Source organism: Carassius carassius, chromosome 1 (genome assembly GCF_963082965.1).
Source record: "Carassius carassius chromosome 1, fCarCar2.1, whole genome shotgun sequence".
In the NCBI taxonomy this organism is placed as follows: Eukaryota; Metazoa; Chordata; class Actinopteri; order Cypriniformes; family Cyprinidae; genus Carassius; species Carassius carassius.
Window position 1 is genome coordinate 42,469,149 of NC_081755.1, and position 15,405 is coordinate 42,484,553.

Sequence of the window (15,405 nt, forward strand, 5' to 3'; positions counted from 1 at the left end):
AGTAAATGCAATTTTCAGTTACTAATTAAACAGGTAGATATGGAAACACTGTAACAATTATTTATTTATTTGTCAAAACTTGGTGGGGTTTTGACTGCCAAAATTTTCTAGTATTTTTCACCAACATTGCATGCTAAATCCTTTAATAATGCTTGTTAACTTATAAGTAGTAAGTTATATTATAGCACTTTTATAAAACTCAAAACAACTTTCTAAAAAAAAAAAAAACCCTTTGATTAAATAACATTTCATACAAATAGCAAACAGACCGAATATAATAAATTACCAGTGGCGGATTTAGTGATTTGGGGGCCTCGGGCAAAATACAGGAATGGGGCCCTATACAAATTCACACATTTACAACATTGAGGTTCCTTTCACTGTTGTGATGCTCGCTGCTGCACAACCTTGTCCCATAGTTGTGCCAATCTTTTAGATTTTTCCTGTACAAGGTATAAATAAAGTATTTCTTTAATGTTGTAGATCCCTTGTTCAGATTTAAACAGGTTATAATAGTATTAGAGTAGGTTGGACACTATGTGGTGCTTTGGGGTTATATCTATTTGTCTACACAAGGCAAGGCTGTCTAATTGGCGACGTTTTCGTCCACTAGGGGGTAATGTTGAGTCTTAATTTGGCCTCAACTTTCTCTGTGTTTCAGCAAATGGAATGATTTGGGAAAATTCTTTGACTTTTTTTTTTTAACTCAACAATACAATGTGGGCAAATTAAGTACTACCCTTTCCTTATGTTCGGGATGAAAACGTCCACTAAATTAAACTGCTGTAAAAATGTATCAGATACAGATTTATTAATCAACCATTTTTTTTTAAATCCAGTGTTTTACCCTTTAATCACCAAGTTCATAGATTATGTCACTGATTTGGGGGAAAAACACACACAATGACTTATTTTCAATATAAAAATTTTGGACTTATTATTATTTTTTTACCTTTTATCACAGTCTTGATGAATTTTTTCTCCTTCATTTACTGTTCATGGCTGTTTTTGCCCCATTGACTTCAATTATAATGAAATTTTTTGATTGCAAAGCAATGACACCATATGATCATGCATTCTTTATTGTTGGTGGTTTTCCCTGTTGGGAAGAGGTAAAATTAGTAATTTTTACTGTTGATCACCAGGTGGCACCAATAACCCTTTAGATAGGCCTGTGAAAATAGATAGATAGGCCTGAGCTTTATATAAAATATATATTATATAAGTATCCAGTTTGCTTCCTAACCCAAAACTTGTACCATCGAATGTGTTTAACAAAGGCAGAGCATACTGATAACATATTGGCGATGTCAAGAAAACTCTGGGGACCCATAATGGTTTCACAGCTCCATTTCAAACATAGTTAACCTTAGAGGTTATTTATCACCCAGTGGGTCATGAGGGTGGAACAGTATTTACAACAGGACATGGAGACTTTCATCTGGGAATCAGTGGGATGGGTTTGAGGGGTTAACAATGAAAAGGACACTGGATATGTTTGAAATAGCATACTACTATTACTACTTCTGCAGTATGTACTGTGCACAGTATGCAACTTTTGTGTATGCTATATGATCTACTACATCTGTAAATTGGGCAGTATATTTGCTTAGTTATTATAATGCTGTCATAAAGTCCCCCTAGGAAGTTGTAATTTATGAGCTGGGAAGTTGTAACCTTGATGTCAGGAGCTTTCGGATCACTTTGGTTGGAGCTAGATGGCCATGTACCTTTTCTAAATGAGATTTAACAAGCTTGTCTTGTTCTACAGATTATGCATAAACAATGTTTGAACCACATATTCTATCGTAATCGTTCAGTATTATGGTATTTAGTAAATGCAACTTTTATTCTAAATGGGGGGAAGAAAAGATTCAGAAACTAAGTGCTTAAAGAAAATTTACCACTTGTAATTATGACTTTGTGGTAACATTCATGTAACTCATAAATACAATCTTTCCAACTTGACTTAAATGCACCATAACTTGATAGTTTATTTCCACTGATCGTCAATTTCCAGTCACTTTTAAACCAAAATTTATGTTAGTCAACACGCTTGTTCAAATGAATCCCATGCATGGATTGATTCTTAGTAAATGACTGGAATTCACAAGTGGACATTTGCTGAACAGCACAAGGTGCGGTCACATTAACAAAATTTCTTGGGCAATAAAAAGTTTATTGTCTATTGTCAATAGTTCACTCAAACAGAAGTCAGTTTTCAACCAAAGAGCGTCCATTTGTCAGTTTGAGCAAACATTTAAACCTTGGAAAAACAATCGCACTCAAATCAGATGAATTCTTACTGAAATGACTGGATTTGCCAGTGAAAATCTGCTAAAACCAACGTGATCTCACTTTTCTATGTCATTTTACATATCTATGGTATCCCATATTCAAGTTTGAAAAACAGATTTAAATATTTTTCTTTTTTTAGTGCAGTCAGTTTTCCTTATTGGTTAGGCATTTAGATGTGTTAACATCTTGAAGCCACATGCACGGTCCATCATGTGCTTAGCAAACATCTTGACATGGAGTTGAAGTAGAACGGGACATCTGAAGGACCCAGCGTGTTCTTTCTTCTCTTGTGATCCCTCCTCTTTGATCCACACAGGCCCCCATCAGCTGAAGGAAACCTGAAAAGAGCATCTCCGGTCAGCCGGGAACCCTCCCCTCGCCGCCCCTCTTTCAATGTATCGCCTTTTCATCCCAGGCGTCCGTCTCCTGGAACAAAAGCAGTCCATTTAGATCTTAGTAAATGATATAGAAAATGGGGAAACGGCGTTTATTCAGGCTGGATTTCATCATGCCCGTGAATCTCAGACAAATCAAAGCCCAGCCCCTCCCAAGCTCTTTGTCTTGCTAATACACATTAGGGTGCGGCTGGCTGGTCGCATTGACCGACGGTCGAGCGGCCACAGATGCACATCTCAGACGCCTTTGAACTCTGACCCGCCACTTAAACCACCACTGGAGTGAGTGCAGGAATCTCTGAGCACCCAGGAATCTCTCTGCTCCACTTCCAGCCTCCAGGGAACAGAGACATGGCTATCTGAATGCTGATGGAGAGGAAGATAAGGGACATAAAACGTCTTGGAGTTTGTCTCCGCTTAAGACCCTACACGTTGGCACCAACAGAGGGATAATAACCCTGCTGCCGGCAAGGATCGGAATGCATTTCATGGAGAGCGTGGAGAAGAGGCTTTTTTCAGAGGCGCTAAATAACCCATCTTGCAGACCCTCACTTTCTTTTCTTCTGGATGACCTCTTCGCCTTCCGATTCAGTTCTTGAGTTAGGCAGAGCTGAAAGGGGACAAAGCATTCCTCCGCAGTCAGCTAAATTGAGCGATCTGGGGAATGTTTCTTGCAGCCGTATTCTTTAGCTTTATGACTTTGAAAAGCTCAGAGGTGCTTTCTGTTCTAAAGACAACACTACAGGCTCGTCCTTGCAAGTGCTGGAAACAAATGGCCTAATTAACTGGTGTTTTCGAGCCTCCAAGAAATGCTTAGTTCTTATTCGGATTAAACATACAACAATGAAATTGCCAGTTCTGCATAAGAGGGAGGACTTTTTGCAAGCTACATCAATTATTTGAGCTCAAAACCACAAAGCTATTTTTATACTAGTGAGTAAGTTGGTATGGAAATGAAAAGTTGATTTTCTCTACACCTGCATTCACACCTCACACATTCCCAATGCGTCTCAGATGCTCAGCTTCTGCTGACAAGAGTATGAACAACACACATCTTTGAATGTGTTTAGAGCAAAAGCTACACACAAGAGCTTAATACTGTTACATTATATAAAAATTAAATAAATCTAAAAAAAATATCTGAAAATTATATTTCAATTGTTATTATTATGATTATCATAAAAAAAGTTAATCATAAAACTCATATCATATTTACATGATATTTTGAAATTATGTCAAAATATGCAAAGTGAAATCACAGGGGGGGAAATCACTGTGCAAAATCAGTTGGTTTTTGCTTACACTAAATATGCAACCCTGGAGCACAAAAGCAGTCATAGGTAGCATGAATATATTTGTAGCAATAGCCAACAATACATTGTATGGGTCGAAATTATAGATTTTTCTTTTATGCCAAAAATAATTTGAATATTAAGCAAAGCTCATTTTCCATTAAGATGTGTTGTAAATTTTACTGTAAATATATCAAAACTTAATTTTTGATTAGTAATATGCATCGCTAAGAACCTCATTTGGACTACTTTAAAGACATTTTTAGATCTTTTTTGCTTCCTCAGATTCCAGATTATCAAATAGTTGTATCTCAGCTAAATATTTTTAAAAAATTGACCCTCATGACTTTTTTTGTTATTCAGGGTCACATATATTAATGACTTGATAAACACACACACACAAACACACACACACACACACACACACACTGGATGCCTTTTAATTCCCTACTTTATAATACCTGTATGACATACTACTTCCAGCTAGATACTGATTTGTAGACACTTAATTATTCCATGGCAGTGAAGCACTGAATCTGTAGGTCACATGAAATGACAAGAATAAAAAATGCAGTACGAAAAAATACATTTTATACCACACACTTTCATGGCCGCAAAGTAATTGCTTATTCAAAAGAAGTATCTCAAACATTATGCCATTTTGGATGCAGCCACAGTATAACACATTTAATGATAAGGTGGTTTGGTTATGTGTACGATCATACAAACCAATTCTCTGTTTTTTTTTTTCTTGCATGACTGCAGCAACACCCCGAGCAGCTGTCAGCTGAGTTGTCTTTAATCCTCTGGTTGTGGGCGTCTATTCTCTGCCCTAAGATTATAATTATGGATCTCTATGTCTCTCTTATTTTCTTTCCAAATGCTCTAACTGAAAGTGGCAGCCTGGACTTCAACTTCATGCTTTAATTAGGTTTATCACATCTTAAATGCATTATGAACTAATTTAGAATACCACAAAAATGTATCAACAGGAATGGGGAACATTTTTGTTTGTTTTTTATTATTTGCATGATACAGTGAAATTGCAATAAGTGTATTAACAAATTTTAACTTATTGTCATTAGAGTTGGAATTTAAGCTTATTTGAATAATAAAACATTAATAAAGTGATAGTTCACCCAAAAATGAAAATTCTGTCATCATTTACTCACCCTCATGTCGTTCCAAACCTGTATGAGTTGCTTTCTTACACTGAACATAAAAGACGATATTTTGAAGATTGCTGGTATTCAAACGGTTGTTGGTTTCCATTGACTTCCGTAGTATTTCTTTTCCTACTATGGAAGTCAGTGGGAACCAACAACTATTAATGTTAAATAATTTAAAATTAATCAGAGAAAGCTAATTTAAACAAGTTTTAAGACATGATTTAAAAGTAGTCAGTCACTTTCTAGATTGTGGAAGAAAATTCCTGAGATTAGGAACAGCACAACCAAATGCCTTAGACATGCCATAGTAGCTAAACAAACAGAAGGTACAACAAGGGAAACAGATGAATAAGATCTGAGAGTACGCTTTTGGATGTAAATATGAAGCAAATCAGAGAGATATGGTGGTGCAAAATTATGAAGAGCTTTAAAAGTGAGAAGTAGAATCTTGTACTCTATACTCAATTTTTAACAGGAATCCAGTGAAGATGGTAGGTTCTAGTAATTATAAGGGCAGCTGAATTTTATCACCAACTGATGTCAATGAAGGAGTTTGTGGAGAAATGGACGAAAGTGGCTGATGTTCCGTAAATGGAGATACGCAGACTGAGTAATATTGTTCACATGCTTTACAAAAGATACTATCAAGGACAACACCCAGACTTTTAATCTGAGTGGATGGGGAGAAAGTTATCAACAGAAAGTGAAAAACTATTGGATTTTGACTAAATAGATTTTGTACCAAAAAGGAGAATAAAGAAAAGAGGGCCCAGAACAGAGCCTTAAGGAACACCAGACGTAACAGGCGAAACATACGATCTGAAATTTTTAAGTTGAACAAATTGAGTGCGTCCAGAGAGATATGATCTGAACCAACTAAGAGGGACACCAGTAATACCTATAGAGAGTAGTCTATCTGAGAGAACTTGATGAGAAATTGCATCAAAGGCAGCAGTTAAATTGAGTAGAATGAGTATAGTTAAAAGTCCAGAATTGGCTGACATCAGCAGATCATTAACAACTTTTACCATGGCAGTCTCTGTACTATGCAAAGGCCAGAAACCGGATTAGAATTTTTCATACATTGTTTAAAAGATGGGAATGAACCTGAGATGCAACAACTTTTTACAAAATGTTTGAGAGAAAGTGCATATTGGAAATTGGGCGAAATAATATACAAATTGTACTCAATTAAACAAAATTCCACCAATGCCCTAGTGCAAAAATAAAAAATAAATAAATAAAATTGCTGTAAACTTCACCCGCAGTCTCCTCTTCTTCCGCTGTACTCCTTCTTCTTCTTTTTCTTCTTCTTCTTTTTCTTCTTCTTCTTCATCATCATCATCATCATCATCATCATCATCATCTTCTTCTTCTGGTGTTTTATGGCAGTTTAGCAAGCCAACGTAAAAAAGTGCATTAACGCCACCTACTGATCTGGAGGAGTGCACATGGATTTGAAAGAAAAGGGGGAAAAAGAAAAACAAAAGAAAAAAAAATGGTTCCTAGCCATCCCAGCCATGCAGAAACATAAATTCATCCTCCACTCATCTTTAGTGGCATATAATAAGAAAATCCCTGGGTGTAGCCAAATTCCAATTGCAAATATTTTACTGAATGTGCAGTCTAATAAACGCAATTAACAGATCATCCAATAGAGTTAAATGTTGTGTGTCTGTATAATATGTTAAATTCTAGGACATTTTTTTTTTAAAGAAGAACTTTGTTAATCAGGCCAATAGTAACTGCATCTCTTCCTTTATATTATGCAAATGTGTCATTAAAATGTATGCAAATTTATACAAACCGATCTGAGTATTTCAAAAATGGCTCATCACTACTGCTAGGTGTAAAAGGCTGTAACAGTACACCTTTTCTCAACCTTTTTCTCAAACCTTTTCCTTAGGTAAAATAAAGTTTATTGCATGGGGTTAGGGGTTTGTTAAAATGTCCAACCTTCAGTATGAGCAATGGTAACTAGTGCGATTGGGGCCATCTTTACAAGACTGCAATGCCTCAGTTTTATTCCTTTGCAGTGGATGGCTATATTGGTCGTTATGACCTCGCTGAGTTAGTTTAACCCTGTTGACCTCTTTACTTACAGCCCTGAGTGTGTTAGTGTCAAAGTGCTCCAGGTTTGTGTTCAAGAGAGGTTGCTTAAATAGGCTTGTTTGCTTGGCCCCTCTGGACCCTCGTCCTCAATGACTAATGATGAGGAGCCCAGTGGACCTCGTCCAGGAAGTAGATAAATGAGAGCACGCATTACTCCTTGAGTAAACATTTTAGTCCAAATGACTGATGGAGACTTTGGTGAGAATGGCACAGACAGATTAATCTCCTGACCAAAGATCCACTGCCAGCCCCAATCAATTGTAAATTCACCTTTACCAGGATTAAGATCCACTGGCATTTAGTATCACCTCTGCTTAATGACAGACTCAAAGTATTTGGGGATGTTTCATGATGGTTAACTACTCATCCAACAACCATCTAGTCAGTTTGACTAATCTGTTATTTTAATTTTATTATTGTTATGCTAATGTATGGATATTATCTGTCTATATATTACAGTATTTTACAGATGTGAAAAATATGAAATGCAGTGCAGTTGCTGATATTTATATGCCCAAAACGTAAGAAGAAACTGGTAGCTTTTAATGTAAATCAATGAGATATTTATAAGATACGGAGCCCTGTAAATGTTATGTCTTAAAAATATGATATTTAAATGCTTAGTTTTATGATCAAAACCTTAGTCTTAATTGTGCATATAAATTCAATGCAATGATGACTGAGAGATGGACAGATTAAGCGTCCTTGAAAACCTGATCACTTTAACCTGATTTTTCAGAAGAAATAAAATACTTGTTAAAAAAAAAACAATTTTGAACTATCAATCAGAAGCCAGAACACATGAAGTACAACTATGATACAGTAGGCTTAATCAATCATTTAACAATTCAATTCAGACAGAGGGGTATTTTTTTTTTTTTTTTTTTTTTTTTTTTGCCATTGCATCAATTGCATTTGGCTAACCAAAGAGTTAGCTGAGTTCTTTCTGTCTCCTGACCTTATATCACCTGATGAGCTTGTTTGTTATTTACAGAAGGTGAGTGCACAACCAGTATCTGCTTAGATCTGCACATGCCTTCCAAAGATACTCCGATCTTTCCAGCTTGCAGGTCAAATGTGTTGCTGTCAGTTTCTAATTGTTCAAAGAGCAGAGCAGAGGAGTGATTTTTCTTTTCTGAATGCTTAGTGAGGTACACATTTGGTGGGAATATGTCATAGTGGGTGCACTTCAGTTTTAAATTCAAATACATAGTTCAACAAAACAACTGCGACTACACACTTATTGTCCCTACGGAATGTAAAAAGAGACATAGACAAATGTAAACAGCTAAGTACATCAGAAACGTATAGTCCTCTCATGTATTACACAGGTCCATTTAGAATCTCTCAGCCTTTCAAAAGCTTTAAAAGCCCACAAATGCAAACTAATAAGTCACTAGAGAAACAGAGTGACAGGGTTTAGGGAGTATAAGGTTCCTTGTATAGATGATAACATTGTTAAGTTCAGCCATTACTCTATCATTGTTTACATTCACTCACTTCGAGGTTTGCAAAGTACCGTAAATGAAAGCAGCCTCAATCTGTCTGCTTCCCCACAGGACAAACCCCTGAGCTTAACTTAAGACAGACTCTTTATGATGCAAGTCTCAAGCTGTTAATGATGACACCATATTGAGTATTTCACCAATGCACTAACAATGCTGTTATGGCTACTATTATAATTAGACAAAGGTACTTCATTAGACCTCTGCTCCACCTTGTTGTTCCCCTGAAGTCTTGACAAGAGAGTGAAACCTGGGGGCTGGGATTCAATTACTTAAATGACACTTAATACTATTGGTGAGCGTGATTTCACCAAGTACAACATGTTCCTAGATCAACATCCTTGTTGATCCTGGAACAACATTCCAATCAACCAGTAAGAATTCAGATAAAACTTTTCAGGAAATATCTGTTTTAGGCTTAAAATCCGGGTTAGGTGCTTCTACACTCTTGTTGATCAGCTATAATTTCCCACTGATTTTAGGAATAAATTATGGGTAGGGTTAGGTTTAGGGATGGGGATTGGGTTAAATCTATAAAATGTTAAAAAGCATGCAATTCAGCACTGTCAGTTTTTACACCACTTTCTACACCAACGTCATTATCATCTCAATCAGAGGCAGAAAGAGCTTTTGAGTTGAAACCTCCAGTGTCTGTTAACAGCTCTCAATTATTCTTCTTATGTTGTTTATTGAGACTCTTTGGTGCTTATTGTGAAATGTTCAAAAGCCCTCAACATCAGTGTCACCATCGGTGCAAGTATGTACTAATGACACGTTTGACCCTTGACCTCATTTTGCTGTGGCTTCTAAATGGCCGCTGTGTTTGCAGACATGAGAAGTATATTTTGATGTTGAAGTATTCCTAGACTTCATCTTATATGCATTAATCCAATGTCCATAAAAGTCAGCAAAATACAGAAACTACTAGTGTATATAAAGTAGGCCATGAGGCTTTATACAATCTGACTCTTGAGAGGGTAGAAAATGACTGATTGAATTCAAGCTCACCTGCTTAGCCTGCAATTTAGTAATTTTTCTCCTTAAGTTAACAGCAGAAAATGGTGAATGTCTGAAACCTTGACCAGTGCTTTTTACTGGAATTAAATGAAAGCATTGATGGAACTGAGTGCATGTTATAAAATCGCACGCATATTAATCGCATGCAGTGCATTATTAGTACATGTGTTTATGAAAAACAATTTGTTCTGCACATATCCTGTCTCAGTAATATCCTGTTCTGATGCATTTACAACCACTTAAGATGCATGGTCTCTGTCTAGCATTGCTATGCTTTAGATCTTTTTTCTAAAGGATGTATTTGTGAAGTAAGCGAGATCTGCAATATAGGTCAGTAAACAGTATTATAAGAAAATACACAATTTCACTTTTAGTTACATTGTGATTGATCGAGCTACAGGAAACTGTTGGTCTGTCTGATGATATTTACAGGTTTGACCTATTTAGGCAATCTTTCTGTGTTCACACACACACACACACACACACACACACACACACACACACACACACACACACACACACACACACACACACACACACACACACACACTCTTTTCCAAGTTACAGCATGAACCAGTATGAACTCTTAACATGTTTGTGTAGTATTAAAATACATTTATAGTTTCTTATTCTCATTTACATTGTCTCATATGTATTTTGATTTTGGATGCACTATATCAAGGCTCGATTTGAGAAATTATGCATGTAAAAATACCAAGTTCTGTCTCCTGTGTGACATGTTTGTATCCAGTAGTTTTCAAGGATCTAGGGTGTGTTTGCCAACAAGTACCATTTTTACCAACATAGTTCAACTATTCAGTGTTTCCAGAAACCAAACATTTGCAAACAGTATCACAAACTTTTGTGGTTGAAACTACAGCTCAGTGGTTAGAAACCGTTTCTTGTTAGTATGACGTGTACATAAACAGATCATGCAGTTGAGTGAAACAAGAAAGCTTTATGAAGTATATTTAATTCCATTTTTATAAAAAAATCAGTCTACGTCTTTACTTTGTCAAGAGAATAGGCAACTTTTGGGAACCTCAAAGTATGACTTAAGAGGGCACCAAACATTTACATAATTTTGATCCCAAACTGTAGAAAATATTACTTCAGCACACGCATGGTTTTATTAATGACTAATAAAAAAATGGCATACGAACAACATTTGAGTCTCTCTCTGATTTTGGGAAGCTGTTAACTAGTTGACTTCTCCAACGATGCATCATAATATGGTAGTTAATCACTGAGTTACATCGTTGTAGTGAAAATGCCCCCTTGATAGCTAAGCTAGCCAGTGTAAGCTAAGGTTGCATTACTTGTGTAGTTCATGCTTCTGTAGCAATGTTTTTGTGTATGAGTTTTGAGAATAAATACATGCACCCAACTTAATAATCACAATCTTTTATTAAATTTTATAGCAAAATGGTACAAACATATCGAATGTGTTATGATAACATGCAGCTTTGTTTTGTTTAATTTCTCAGGCTGTGTGCCTTAATTTGTAACCCTTCCAAAGCAAGCAGTTTCAATACACTTGCGGTAATAAACTGAGATTAGCGGCGTGTACGGATAATTGCAAAGATTAGCATCAGTGCTGGCTCTGAAATCATCATCAAAAGCACATTAGACTGTCTGCTGAGTTCAAGAGAGTCGTGAGACCAATGCTCAAGGGCAGATCTCCATTATTACACATTCAGACCTGACTGTGCCCTGTCTCCCATGGGCCTAAACATTGCCTTAAATCTGAATGCCCTTACTCCTAAAACATTCACAGTGCACTACAAAAAAATGGTAATGGTTGGTCTTGGCGGAATAGATCTTCTGCGCTGCTGCAGCAGAGCAAGTACCGAGACTTGCTACTGCCAATACATCCACAACATGCTTCTGTGAGCATGTAAGAAATACTACTGCTGCATATACAGTATAACGTATAAAATAACCAATTATATAACCCCATAGCAGGTCTAGACATGTGGAGCTGGGGAAGGTAGAGGGTTTTTGAAGCACGCTGCAACTGCAACAAGCAACAAGCAACAGCAAGCACTAGTCCAGAATTTGAATGTAGAGCAGCGAGCTCATTAGCAGCTGATGTAAAATGAAAGCAATCAGCTACGCCATGTGAATGATGATATGATTGAGTTAGAACACACTGTGATGAGGGGGCAGGGCCGAGAGCCATGGGAATGGTGCGTTAACTATAACTCCACCTGCCTTGCTTCGTTGCCACTGCTCTAGGCCCCGCCCCTCTCATCACACACATCAACCTGCGCCATATAGAGTTTCATGACAGAACTATGTATAGAAAACTTTAATTTTGACCAAGAAGTATAGATGCACATTCGAAGTACAAAATTTTTTCATAATTATTAATCATCTCCCCTTCCTATTAAACTTTCCCTTTTTTTCTGCTCACAAACAGCCATATATAAACATGCTAGATTATTACTTCACTGCACTGATTGGGAATCACAGGGTGCCTTCACACTAATGCAGGCCTGAGTTTGTTTGATGTCAGAGATCACTTTATGTTGTTTTTTTGAATGTGGGTGTTCACCACTGAAACTGTCCCTGCTTCTGCTTCAACATCACCCACAGCATTAAGTTTTGATGAAAGAAAATCTTACTAGACGTTCTCTGGAACTATTAAGTCTGGAAACATTCATGGTCGTTCAACTTTCAAGCTGTCAACTTGCGGCCTGAGAAGATGCCTTAGAACTCACATGGCATATATAGTCTGATCTCAAAACTTCACTTTGTATTTATGGTCAGTGAAGGGCCTATTAAAACTGGGTGATCTGAGTGTTGAATCAAATATGAAGAGCTATACCCACATTCCATAAGTTTTGGATACCATAAATTACAATGGAATCAGAAGCTGATGGCTATTAAGGGATGTTTCTATAAGCCCGTCCATTGTAAATAGTAATTCATTGCAAAAATATCTTCCCAAGCTTACAATCTATCACATCATTGTCACTGTATTTAACAGTCCATTCACTGGATAGGAGGGGAGTGAGACTCTTTGTATTTTGGGGGCGGAAAAGAAGCATCTCATCAGATCAAAAGAATGGTCCAACTTTGCTAGTTATCAAGGACAGGTTAGGGTTGTCTGACATCAACATTGCAATTCTATGAACGTCATGATTTGATTTTGAAATTGTTGCAGATCTAGTTCAACAGTTTATTTTAGGACACTGGTTTAGCAATGTGATTTAGACTGTCTGCAGTCATGGCTTAATGGTTAGAGATTTGGGCTTGTAACCCAAAGGTGGGTTCGAATCTAAGTAATGGCAGGGATTGTTGGTGGGGGGAATGAATATCCAGTGCTCTCTCCACCCTCAATACCATGACTGAGTTTGACCCTTGAGCAAGGCACCGAACCCCCAACTGCTCCCCTGGTGCTGCAGTATTGGCTGCCCACTGCTCCGGCTGTGTGTTCATTGTGTGTGTGTGCTGTGTGTGCACTTGGATAAGTTAAATGCAGAGCACGAATTCCAATTATGGGACAGCATACTTGGCCACATGTCACGTCCTTTCCTTTCCTTAGCCCAAGTGCCAGGGTGGAAACCATTTTCCTGATTGTATAAATGAATATCTTTTACTCCTCATCCATTGCTTGCAGATTCCATAAAGCTGGCATTGCTTTGATCTTGTTATTTATTTTATTTGTTTAATGTATGATTTTGCAGCAGCCATTCTTTGGACAGCCTTATCAGTTTTGTTCTTTTAAACATAGGTAAGGGTTATGTTTTTTTGGAGCAGAAATTTAGGTAGGGTTTTAGAGTCAGATGTGCCAAAGGCAACAACCCTGAAACTCATTCTCTTGCTGTTCTATGTCATCAACTTTTTTATATTATCTCAATAGAGAGAAACAGGAGAGCAGAGAATACATTTTAGTATGAAAGTTTCTGATGAATCATTGTTCTTTAAACACAATTTAGTGCATTGGCACAGTTAGTATATGAGACCTAAAGATTCCAACTGGTCTCATTGTTGATCATTATCTTCACCTTATTCCTGAGAAGAATATTCTTCTCAAAACGCTTTTTGGTACACTCTGTACACTGCACTGTCTAGAACTCACTATTGATGTTCAAAACTCATTATTGCTGTGTATAATCACTTTAAAAATTATAATAGGATGGTTCACCACATGATTAGTTTTGCCTGTACAAAAATGGTAACTATTTTTCATTACCAACTCACATGGGTTTATATTTGGATCTACATTTCCAGTTTTCTTTATTATTAGAATGTGTTAAACATATGGATAAGAGTTTGCTCACAATAAACCATTATGAATGTAAACATGAAATCCTGAGTCCAACTTGGTACTCGCATAAGGACATTTTTCACAGAAATTCAGATCCAGTAGAGATTCTGCCAAATGTAAATGACTGTTACTTGTGGCCAAATTAGTTATATTTTATTTATATAACTGCAAATTACAGCAATCCATTTACGTTAAAGCAACATTTTCCTGAGTTTGACTAAATATGTAATTTACTTAACATCAGTAAGAGCATATTACTCTAGATTTATTTATAAGGGTTTCTGGAAGACACCTACAGTGAACTGCTGATGGAACTCAAAAGCTGCTGGGCAAGAAATATCTGTGAAGAATAAAATTCAACATAAACAGTTAGTGAAATATTGTAATTATATACTGTAACAATTCCCAGGATTTGTGACAAATTAAATATACTTTACTGTTTGCCATCAAACCACACTGGAGTTTTTACTTAGAAAGTTCCTACTTTAAAACAGCAGGACCTCAGACAACATTGCTGAATGCTTGGACACAGAGAGGGTTTACTTTGGCTGATGACTGTATCTTTGAGCTGTAGAGAGCGGTGATGGAATGGATGGCCAAATTTCTACGTTTCACCAGAAGATTTCATATTTCCATCAAGTGATTCATCAACTATCACTATCAATTAAATCTTAAAGAGTCTTAAAGCCACCCACACACACACACACACACACACACACACACACACACACACACATATAGACATAGAGGAGTGCTTATGTAAGATGGGAATGGGAAATAAGAAGAAGAAGGGAAAGAAGAGAGTCAACTAATTATTGTCTTGAATTTGAGTTTGTATAATACCAAGTTTGTCATCATGCTAACGAACGTCTCAGGTTACGAATGTAACCATGGTTCCCTGAGAGGGAACAAGACACTGCGTCCTCTTAGGGAACACTATGGGGAACACCTCGTCGTGACCCGTGTCTGAAGCATACTTTGAAAAACGGCAACGTGTTGGCCGGCGACAGCCTCTGACGTCACTACCGGCACGACTATAAATACGCGCCCGTAGGACCCGTCACTTATCTTCTTCGTGAAGCTTGCGTCCTGAAGCATGGCAGTGACACTATGGTGAACAGTATACCCACGCCGCCATGCTGAGGGGAGTGCAGGCCAGAATCATGGCAAACACTAAGTACCAACTCTACCATTTCACCTGGAGTCGCCCCTGGGACGGTTCGACGGCTGTCCATGACATCATCCCTTATGGCCAAAGGCCTAAGCTACATACCCAACTTACCTGTAGGGCCTCGGCCCGGGGTAGAGCTGAAGGCTTGGAATCATGAAAGATTCCTTTAA

At 37.3% G+C, this 15,405-nt stretch overlaps 1 protein-coding gene across 1 annotated transcript in view; it reads left to right on the forward strand.

The window, feature by feature from the left end:
- LOC132123988 (ATP synthase subunit d, mitochondrial-like) overlaps positions 1-15,405 on the forward strand; it is a 154,625-nt gene continuing 139,220 nt past the window's right edge. The window contains exon 1 of the mRNA XM_059534903.1: positions 1-5. The gene's annotated coding sequence lies outside the window, so the exon portion shown is untranslated. The remainder of the gene's footprint in view (positions 6-15,405) is intronic.